At 40.9% G+C, this 11,952-nt stretch overlaps 1 protein-coding gene across 2 annotated transcripts in view; it reads right to left on the reverse strand.

The window, feature by feature from the left end:
* The window catches only part of kank1a (KN motif and ankyrin repeat domains 1a), a 56,661-nt gene that overhangs the window by 36,055 nt on the left and 8,654 nt on the right, over nucleotides 1-11,952 (reverse strand). The window lies entirely within an intron of this gene.

Raw genomic sequence — 11,952 nt, forward strand, 5'->3', positions numbered from 1 at the left:
CAAAAGCTTTATTCTCTACATGCTTTTATTTCTTTTTGAATAATAATTGTAAAATGTTTACTTTAAGTTTATTTTAAGTCTTAGTCCAGATTTGTTCTGCAGCTACAGATTATTTATTGAGTAGCCAGCTCCTTATTTTCTTATCTCAATGATTAATCTGTCTGATCGACAAAACGCCAAAAAAGTATAATGTGCCTTTGAGAGAAAATACATTTATTGATATGAATGATATAAAAAAAGAGAAAAGCAGCTAATTTTCACAACTGAAAAGCTGATTCATTTTGATATTTCTGCCAAAACACTTTTAATTCTTCATCCAAATAGTAATAAAGGAATCATTTAAGCTTCGGTCCAGATGACAAAACAGCTGGAGTAACCAACATATTCAATGTCGTGACTAAACAGCATCCAGAGCCTTTAAACTTCTGCCTTCTAAGTCAAACTTCCTGTCTTGTTCACCTTCAAAGAGTAAAAAGCTCTCACAGGGTCCTGACAAAGGCACACTCTTACCGACAAAGAGTTCTGAGCTGGTTCCCAAACAGCAGCAGAGTCACAGACGCACAGAAACCTCGTCTCTTTAGTTCTTCCAGCTCCGTCTCTCTCCCCATCGTCCTCAGCTCTCCGAACCACTTGTTCGATCTGGACTTGAATACTTTAAATCATCTACTGTCCCTCCTCCACTCCTCCCTCTCCCTCTGTCATCCTCCCTCGACACCTCCCTCCCCCACACATGGCCTCCTCTGTCCGGCCTGCACTTGACCAAGGACAGGCTGGAGCCACTTATTTGTTTAGCTCTTGAGTGGAGTCACTAAGGCGGAGGGGAGGCGTGGACGTGAACACCACCCACCCCCCAGTGCAGGGGACCCTCCATGCAAACGAGAAGCAAAACGTAACTGTGGTTTGTCATGTTGAGAAGAGCTGCACACTCCAACACCCAGAGGTATTCAGTTTACAAAGACACAAAACAGAGGAAAGCAAGGTGGAAAGAAATTAATATTTCTCTGACGACTGACTAATCACTGCAGCTCTAATATGTTCAAAGGTGTTTCTAATATTCTGCCCTCCGCATGTTTGTGAAAAAACTCAATATAATGGAGTCCAGTATAACACCATCTTTAAACTACAGCCTCAGCAAAAAACTTCACACATTTACACAGAAAAATGAAACAGAGTTTGAGCTTTGTTTTTAAAAGCTGCAGCTGCGACAATTAGCTAATTATAAAAAATAATCAGCAACTATTTTGATAGTCAAATGATTGCAATCTAAATGAGCTTTAACTCTTGAGATGTGAGGACTTGATAGATCTGTAAACTGAATATATTGGGATTTTGGTCTCACAAATAAAAAAAATCTGAAGCCGTTACCTACAACTGTGGGAGGTTAAAACGTCCATTTTCACTATTTTCTACAATTTTAGAGACAAAACAATTAACGGAAAAAAAAAAAAAAAAAAATCAGCGGATCAATCGATGATGAAAAGCAAACAAAGAAAAAAAAAGTTTTTTTGAGCCAAGAAGAATAAAGAAATGCTGCCACTTGTTGTTACATCTATCTTCGTCATAATAAAAGATCATTTTAAACAAAGTCTGTCGGAATCATTACAGCTCCAGATGAAGTCTGTCGCTCCAGTCAGAGACCGTCACTCCCAGAGCTTCAACTCAGCTGCGCTCAAAAGAGGCATTGTGGGAGAAATTCCCCATCTTAAGTGCTCCCGTGTTTGCTTTTGTGCCGAGTGAACCCGCTCCGCCGACCTTTTGGAGACGGACCAATGAGATCGACCGCCGCGTCCTCCGCTGCCCTTCTCCTCTGACAGCAGCCAGACAATGAAGAACAAGCTAATTAAACTCATGACAGAGCTGAAGGAGGGAAAAGCAGCAGCTCCTTCACTACACTTCACCAACAGACACTGAACTGAGTCTGCAGCCATTTTTTAAAAGCAAGAAACTGGCTCATGAAGCAAAGGAGAGGTAACAACTGGATTTTAGCCTTTAAATTAATTGACTGTGGTGTCTCATGACAGCAATGATTGACAGCTACATGTCTGTAACACTGACTTCCTGCTGGTCGAATGTATAGAGCTGCTGCTCTTGGACTCACAGCTTAATATCTGAAGAAGAACAGTAGTGACTTCTTCATCCACCAGTCTTGCTGTCATTACAAGCGGCCATGGTTCAGTCTGTATTTGTGTTCACGATGCACGGGTGAAGCAAATGCAACGCGGACTTGAAGCAAACCGAACTGCGACAACTGGGTTCGTTGGGACTCGCGAAACTCAGTCATGTGACACTTGGCTGACCAATGGGTGGAATTATGATCACTCAGTCAGTAAGCGATATTCGTGATTATAAGCCTGGCCCTGCTGTTGTGTTCCAGCCAAACAGCGCCGTACGATGCTACACCAGCATCTGATCTTACACGAAACAGAATGACGTCACACAGTGAGCTTTATCAATGTTACACTGAAATCTGAATTCCTCATAATTACAGCTGCAAACCGAGTACTTGCATATTCTAAAAACAGAGTTCAGTGGCTGTAGAAAACTATGTAGCAAACAAGGAGCATTTTTTGGACAAAGATCAAGTGTTCAGAAAGAAGCAAATCTTGTTTCTTTGGAAAGGAGATTAAAAGAAATTACAGAGGTTGTAGAGATAAAGACAGTTTTCAAGGTCCCAACAAGGCAACTGGCCAACACCCACACACACCATTTTCCTTTTACTTGTTTTCTAGTTATCCTGTTTTCACACTCTTCTCTCAGACTGACCTACATCTGCGAGTAAAGCATCTATGACAAAGAGACACTCACACAGTCTTTTTTTGTGCTTCTCTAGGTTCAAATACAGAGCAGCCGCATTACAAAAGGCAGTATGAATTCAGTTTATGACTCAAAAGCACTTTTTTTTTTAAATGTAAATTAAAATAAAGAAATTTAAATTTTAAATGGACAATGAAGTTATCTTTTTATGGAGTTCTCTTTTAAAAATCAATTGGCGCTCCTCAAGAGCTAGATTTTCATCTTCAGGGGCTGCAGTCCCAGCTGTGCCACGGTTCAGGTCCTGGGAACAAAAGGCGGTCGAGCATCACTGGGGAGCGTGAGAGACACCTGCCAGCTTCAGGGGCGTTCAACCACAAGATGAGCATGAAACATCCTCCAAAAGATAAGACGTTTTCCACTCAGCGTTTTATCCGAGTCATTAAACCGCTTGGCTTCTGAGAGCCAGATATTGATCAAAATCGCACGATCGGTGCCGTCGACAGAAGGCGGCAAACTGACTGTGGGAGTGACAGGTGACTGAGGAGCTTGAACACATGTGAGCGGGTCGTGCTAAACGGGTTTAAACCAAGCTCATTAAATCAATCCTTAATCACAATTAGAGCAGATACACACACTGAAAAGCCAAAAAAAAATGCAGTCTAATGTTCCACATGATTACAGCTGCAGCAGTTGGTTGATGAATTGATTAACTGATCGACAGAAAATTAATCTGCAACTATTTTGATAATGGAGTAATAGGTTTTTTTTTTAAATATTCAAGCAAAAATGCCAAAGACTTGATTGTTTGAATTTCTCAAATATGAGGATTTGATGTTTTTCTCTTGTCACATATAATAATAAATAAAATATCTAACACATATACACAATTTGACCTGTGAGAAATTATAAATATAATTTAAAATTTTTTTTGACAAAACGTTTCATCAAGAAAATAATCATCAGATTAAACGATGATGAAAATAGTCGTTAGTTGCGTCGTCACTCATATGACTCGTATGACTTGAAAAACTTCCTTGACATAAAAGCTTTAAGCAACAGAAAGTTAGCTACACAGACGGCAAGATAAAGTGGTAAAAACAATGCAAAATAAAGCATAATACTTAAAGTGATTTTTGATTTGTTTTTGCGAATGTCCCCGTCCACAGCAGCTGGACTCAACTTCTGTGCTGCTTCTCCAGACTGAGAGGGTGCAACCTCACACAACCCCATGTCAAATAACCTGAACCATCACCTAAAGGCGATGCCTCTCCAGCATTTCGAACTGAAATTCTGCAGCAAAATAATTTTGTTTCAGTGGAAGGGGTTATCACTATAGAGGATGTTATGTTTATTATGTTTTATTATCTGTGTTGCACCTCCCTTTATTTTTTTTTTTTTTTTATATTGATCCACCTTCTATCAAAGTATGAACTGCTCCACAACAGAGACTTGGTTTGGAGACAGTTGTGTCGATAAGAGAGAAAGACTTTTATTTTTTTCTCTTCAGTAAAACTCTTCACTTAATGAAATGTGTGTAATCCTGAGAACAAGATGCCGAGGGGCAGCACATGGCACTATACACTGAAAGAAAGAAGCTCAGAGCTCTACTGCGACCGAACAGTTCCTGGTTTACTAGTGTCTAAAGTCTGTGGTCCAATCCGACTGTAATCAACCTCAAATTTACAAACCAGTTCAAAAGCAAAAAGGTGTGTCATCATTAAATCAGTCAGCGCATGTAGAGCCTCATGTCTTATTCACCACTGAGCTTCTAGTGCAGCCGATTTGATGAAGACAAGCGAATGAACTTTCTAGTTTGACTGAGCTTTTATCCTCCGATTATTACACAACCGCTTCGTTTGCTACCGTTGCTTTTATCACAGTGTGTTTCTAGAATAAAAACCTCAGGAGAAAACCATCTAATTTAAAAACCTAATGCGAGATATATTCATGTCCATCTGTTGAGCACCTCGTCCCCAGCTGGCCCTGACGCTGCCCGGCTTTTGTGATCCTCTCTCTCACTCTCTCTCACTCTCAGCTGGCCTCATTGTTTATCACGGCGATAGCAGGACAGTGCTGCTTAATGTGGTGACATCAGTGGTTAGGCCTGATTAACTGGCCTCAGTGTCATTTGTCATCAAGGATATCAAGCATGCTAATCTGGAGGGGGACTCGCGGTTATCCCTGCTCACTCTCTACAGCGTCTTGTGTTGGGGTAAAGAAAACCGAACTGCAGCTTTTAAGAGTTTATTAGGCCTCGAGTGCAAACGGAGGGTCGACTTATCCACAAGATCACAGCCACGGAAACTTTAGTAACAAACTCGGTAAACAGTACAAGGCCAAGTAAGGTGAATGAAGCTCTAAAATCCTCCATTTACTCCTCATTAATTCACAATTTGCCCTCTCTAAAGCTTTTCATTTGGATGGACCACTTGTGTTTTTCCAGAGGCAGCGCCCCAAAAGAGAAGAACTGAAGGATGGAAAGAAGACAAGAGGGGAGGGAAGAGAGGGAGGGAGGCCGGGAGTGAGGACTAATCCCATTAGTGTGGCAGCTAAATGATTTGTTCCACTGAGAGAAAGGGAGATAAAAAGGTGTGTATGGAGAAGGGAAGGAAAAGAAGTGGGGGGGGGGATTGTCTTTTTGAAGGAGGACAGTAGCGACGAGGCACAAAACTCTTCCAAAAGGAAACCCCCTTCCCTCTTCTTCCCTCCACGCTAGCAGCCCCGGGCATCGTCATTAACAGCGCTCGGCGCTGCCCACACGCCGCTTCACTCCTAACATTTGAAAGTCTAATTCTTTTCCCGAGGGGGAAGTGACGAGGAAATGTAAGAACAAAAAGATGGAGACAGCGGACGGGGGCTGGTGACGAGCCAAATTCAACCACAAAACCAGAACCCACAGATGATAAATAAAACTTTGGCAATAAAACAAGGCAGAGGAAGTGTCATTATCAGAGTTTGGAGTAGCGCTGGATCAATCTGTGATGTAAACACTCCAAACCACAAAGATATTCAGTTTACTATCAGAAACTAGATAATATTCAAATGAGAAGCAGAAACCAGAACATTTTGATTTAAAAAAAAAAAGCACAAACAAAAACAAATAACAAGATAGTTGCTGCTGATTACTTTTCTGCCAATTAATCAGCTAATTGTTGCAGCTCTACTTCGCAGCTTTGGATTTAAGATTAAAAACAAATATCCCTCTATACTATTAGCAAGATTTAAAGCTACTAACAAAATCCAATTCACAACAATCTGCTGTTGGGCATTAAATTAAGTTTTTCAGTGCTAGTGCCTCCGAGACATCAGTTTGTGTAACAAAATCAAAACAAATCCATTTTTTCATACTTTAAGTTGAGAAATTAAACTTGTATTAAACACCATAGCTAAAATTAAATATTATCCAATCACCATGAAAATGTGATTTATCTGATGAAAGACTAAAAATCTGAACAGACTCATCTTCCAGCTGCTTTTTGATGCTACTGGCACATTTCTAAACATAAAGGTTTTAATACCAGGTCCTGTTCACACACGTTGGAAAACACTGTATCCGACACGAACCGCTCACTCAAACCATCTGCGAGAGGTGCGTCCTGACAGCCTGACAGACACTCGAGCTGTTTCCATTCTCCAAGAATGACAACAAAGAGACTCCCTGTCTTCATACAGGAAACTTCAACGGCTTCAGGAAGTGTTTAAAACAACAAAATGTGTGTTTATCTCAGAGAGACACAGAGGTGAAGAGAGGTAACAGAAAAATGAAAACCAACTCAGAAGCAGCTTCATGGCAGAGTCCACAAGCTTTAACTGGAAACAAACGGATGACATTGTGGTCATGGGTTAAATAAATGTGTGTTATGTCAAAATTAAACTGCACATTTGAGGTTTCCTGTTAATGTTTTACAGCAGACAGTGGCCACCTCAATCCTCGCTTATGAAATAAAACACTGACCTTTTGGAGCAACAGGAGGAGACACTATTCATACAGCAAATGCTGTGAATGTAAAAATTTAGGTCAATATCTACTAATTATATTGATCATAAAATGACGAGTCTGCGTGTCTTAGAGCGAAATAATACTCATAGGAACAGAGCAGATCCAGGATGCACTGGAAGGTGTTTATTAAGTTTATCATCATCAGAAATGTCAGGTCTGAATAAGCTGCTTCAACATCAGAACTAATGAAACTATGAGTCGATCAACAGGGAGCTATTTTATATATTATATTTAAAAGTCATACATTAAAAAAAGCCAAATATTTGCTGGTTCCAGCTTCTGAAATGTGAGAATTCGCTGCTTTTCTCTTTATGAATTGAATTTTTTGGGAGGTTTTGACCCTAAAAAACACTATTTTACATCACAAGATGACACCTTGGGGTTCTGGGAAATTTTGATAGACATTTTCTTTTTTGGACGTTTAATAGACTAAATGCTTTAACAATAAATAAATGAAAAATATAATAATATACAGATTAATCAAGCCCTAGATATAAAAACTTTCATAACCTCAGTTAAATCAATATGGATTTATTGACATTAAAATATTACATCTGCATAGATTCTTTACTCTTTACTCAACATTTAACCATGCAGATGTAAAAACCTGCACACACAATAAAAAGGCCTGAAGACACCACAGCGAGAGTTATTAGAGTTGTGTGTTTGAGAAAATAAAAGCCTGGATTCCCAGCCGTCGTTGTGCAGAGGAAGCTGTAATAACTGCAGGACTAACCAATGACTTCCGTGTCATCCTTTTCATTATCCCGGCCTCGGCTCGCGGTCACAGGGTCATAGGCTATGAAAACAGTAGCATGCCTTCATAGGTATAATGCAACACATTGTATTGTGTTGGTGGTGCGGGGGTGAGGAGGAGGAGGGGGAGGAGGAGGAGGAGGAGGAGGAGGTGTCCTCCCAGTGGGTAGTCATCCTGGTTGACAATAGCAGTAACATTCCACTGGAAACACTGTGGCATTATGGCCGCCCTCTCCTCGCCGGGAGGATCCCCACTTTCACCAAAACAAAGGGATTAACTCCAGCGGTATTCTGGGAATTTTCAACGTCACCTTTGGGAATGATTCAGAGGCGAAGGGAGGAAAAAAAACAATTGTTTCAGCGCTGTCAAAATTTTTCAGCATTATTATTTCTTATCGCTCACACACAGTCATGTTTAGCTCATGCGAAACTCTTTTCTCAAGCATGTGCTGACAAAATATTCTCAGTGCGCCAGATTCCCACAATATGCTCACATAACTTTTACTATTTATATTTTATTTTGTCTGACGTTTTGTTTTTTTATGCATTAAATCATTTTCTTTTTGTCCTAGTTAGTTTATTTCTCTACTGCAGCTCTGTTGAGGATTCACTTGACAACGAGGTTCAGATCAGAACTATATTTGTTCGAGCAGTGAGAGAAAAATAAATAAATAAAGAAGAAAAAAAATCACTGCAATAACTACTTAGCAAATGAGTGTGTAGCCAAAGTACCTGACAGAAGCAGCCAGTGGAATAACAAACAGGTTCATTACAAAGCCGCTGTTCTGGCACACAAGTATAAGTGGTTTCATTTTACTACTGTCATGAGGATTTAAGCAGTGAAAGAAGACGTGCACCAATAAAGTGAACGAATTGATTTGTTGGATTTCGAAGTGCTCTTCAGTGATGACAGATTTGCTTTGGCAGCTGCAGTTGTGAATCCATCAACAGTTCAACAATGTGCCACAATCTTTGGCAAAAATTAAAATAAACACAAGTGAGCCTTAAACAAGCCTATGTACTCAGAACTGTTCTGGTTGTAAAACACAATGAGCAACTGCAACATCCTTGAGTTTTTGAGTTGGAGTTTGTGAGTTTTCAGTGTGTGATCAAAGTGATCTCAGCTGCTTTACAGCCGACTACAGATCATGAGCTTCTGAGCAACATCCTGGCTGTCTTTCATATAAACTACATTTGGTGGTCATGGTGGGAAACTTGATTAAGTGGGCAAGAGAATCAATAATACTCTAATCATCAGGCTTGACATCATGCCTTGTAATGTAACATCCAAAATGTGGCTGATAATTTCTCACTAAATTTCTTTTTCCACACAGGGATGAAAACAGACACAGCGCCTGTCCAGAAGGCGGTATCCATGAACAAATATTGACTCGAGTGGTGACCCGTGCTCTGCTATTATTTCAGCCACGCTGGAGGGAAGGGACAATCAGCATTTTGCCGGTGCAGAGGTCTGTTTGGGGGGGGGGGGGGGGGGGGGGGCAGATGTCACTGAATATGCAAAACAGCTCGACAAGAGAGGAAGGGAGGGTAGTTGTATCAACAATGAACAACAGATGACCTGCTGAGGAAACATGACACCACCGTGTTTACGTTCAAAATACCCTCTAAATATGAGCTTACTGGATCAGAGATCCCCTTCTGCTGCCGTGTGTCCCGACAATAAGAATGTTAAAACCAGAGTTATGAAAAGATCACAATCTCTAATTTGAATAAACAAAACAGCCTTTCAGCAGCCTGTAAAACAGGTTTGGTATTAATGTATCTCTGTGGTACATGTTTTCATATTTTGAAGCAATCGGGGGATAATATTAAACACAGATGCCCACATGTGCAGATTAATAGTACTCATATACAACAGTTTCAAGTGTAGTAGATAATAAAAGTTATTGTGTGCACCACTACCAATAAACACGACATAACACAATCTCAACTATGTTTTTATGTCAACATTGACGCATCACAGCCCTCCCTCACAGCACATGTTTGCACATGTAATTATATAACAGCTTCTGTTATATAAACCAATGAAAACAAAACTAATGTAGTCGCAGTTATGAGCCACTGGGCAACAGCTGTCATTATAATTGTTATTATTATTAAATATTTAGTCAAATTAGTCCAACTGAAGCGTAGTGGACTGCTTTGCTGTGTCTGAAGTCACTCACAATTTCCTACATAACTCACCATCTTTAATATGTACACATTACTTTCTACCATTTTTACTGTTTGAAATTCTAAATCATAAACACACAGTTAACCCTCAGAAACTCCCCTAATGAAACACACAATGTATTCAGCCATGTATTGTTCTGTACTTGTGTTATTGTAGTCTAACATGATATATAATTCAGGAGACTTTGTGTTTACATATGTTTAAGATTAAGTAAACACCTAGTTAAACGATAAAACCCTGTCAACATGGCCGACGACAGATTAAGGAAATTGCTTAAATTTTGCACAAAAAAATTAAAACGCTTGACCAGTCGCAGAGGAAGCCAATGTTCTCTACACTCCTCAGACAGGGGATAGGTCAGGGAACCTGTGGACGGCGTTGCCATGGTGATCTGCCCCTCACTTTGTGGAAACTGAAACCTGAGAGGGCGCGAGCGCCATTGTCAAGCCGACTTCACTGCAGCACAGCGGTGAGGACTGAGGCCGCACGGTCCAAGAACAACATTTCAAAGTCAACACCCGAACGCATCAACAGAAGCCTCCGTCACCTACGTGTTGATTACAGATTACACAAGTATTATCTCTATAACTCATGTGACGAGGTGAGATGCAGCCTCGTACTAAAAAAAGCTCCCCATGTGGCGCGATGACAGCAGGCCTTCATGTGCACAGAAGCTTCAGCACCAGCAGATAAAGATCAATGGTGTCACCGGGGAGTCAATCCCCACTGTAAACACAGCCCCACCGCCCGCAGGAGGAAATCATTTACTGCTGCAGTTTAACAGTTTACTGAGAAACGCCCAACCTTCTTCGGGAAGACGCTGATGCACTCAGGCATGTGGCCTCAGACTTCAGGACCACTTCAGAGTTTTTGCTGTCTTTACCCGTCTGTAGTGATGTCCTAACTAGTTTGTCACATGACCAGTGAAAGAGGAAAAGTCCAAACTGCCCCACACCATCATTTCAGATTTAAAAGCTTGTCAAGAAAAATCTGTCACCGCAGCTTGTAAGAGTTTTACTCAGTGGTTTTGACACCGACGAAAAAGATCTCTGTCCTGACGACCATTTTAGCTGCGTATCTGACCCGATCTCCGTCCATACTACCGCACCTGAAAACGAATACAATACCTGAGCAATCACGTACACTGTGCATGCGTGAGCCGGTGTAAACAGGAAGCAGATTATCTTCTCTGCAGTTGATTAGTTGCAAAAAACATACTGAACAGCAAAGACAGCTGCAGTGTTAAAATGCTGAATTTAACTACAGAACAGCTGCCAGCAAAGACGACAAGGTCAGTAATGTCTGTATTTCATTATCCATGTTGTATCCCAAGTGTCCGTCTAATTACCGCCGCAGAAACGTCTAAGTAAACTTATTCTCGCAGGCTGGCGGCTTAACACTGAGAACCAGTGACCTTATTGGTAGATATTTTTCTCTTGTGATTTCTTGCTATGAATCCCTTGTGTCTTGTCTCTTGTAATGGGTGCTCTGTCTATTTTTGTTTATTGCGGCTCTGCTTGTTCCGATATGAGAAATTCATAAATAAAACAATCAAAAAAAAGTAAGAATAAGAAAAACCAGTCTCACATTGTCCAGTGTTGTGCTGCGCTCAGTTTCCATCACCTGTCTCTACCTCTGTCATTGAAAAGTTCTCTGTGCTGTGACGCAACTTAGAACAAAAGGGGAAAAAAAGCGCAGTAAGTCAATTAAAAAAACTGAACAACTCTGGTTCTTCTTGACGGATGCATTAATTCATCAACTTTGAGGAGACAACCACATCTCAAAGCTGGATATCTTATCTGCTGACATATACACTGATTTAGCTGCAATAAGCTGATTTTATCATCCTGGCTAACTCATTGGTCGAGCTCCAAGATGCCAGTTGCCATGTCTGTAAACTCTTATGCTAATAAAAAAAACAAAAAGGGTGCATCTTGGTCAGATAGTTTAATCTGCATCGGAGCTCAACCGACAGCTTTCACACCAGCCTGAGAGAAACAAACCAAACTGTCAGGTCTGTCCGAACCACAACAAACAAGTCAGGTCTGTGATCATCCTCAGACAAGGTAACAAAGAAATGTCTTGTTAAGGAAAGACCACAACATACCAATTTCTGTGCAGCCAGCTGCACATGCCAGCCAAAAGGGCGGAGGCTCAGCCAGCCCCGAGGTCACAGTGACCGGATCTTCACCAGGGATATGTAGAGCAGCAGCTGTAGACACAACAGAGCCCCCCCCCCCCCCCCCCC

The sequence above is a fragment of the Seriola lalandi genome, unplaced genomic scaffold, assembly GCF_002814215.2.
Source record: "Seriola lalandi dorsalis isolate HSWRI2012SDOR001 ecotype SW California unplaced genomic scaffold, Sedor1 jcf7180002054524, whole genome shotgun sequence".
NCBI lineage: Eukaryota > Metazoa > Chordata > Actinopteri > Carangiformes > Carangidae > Seriola > Seriola lalandi.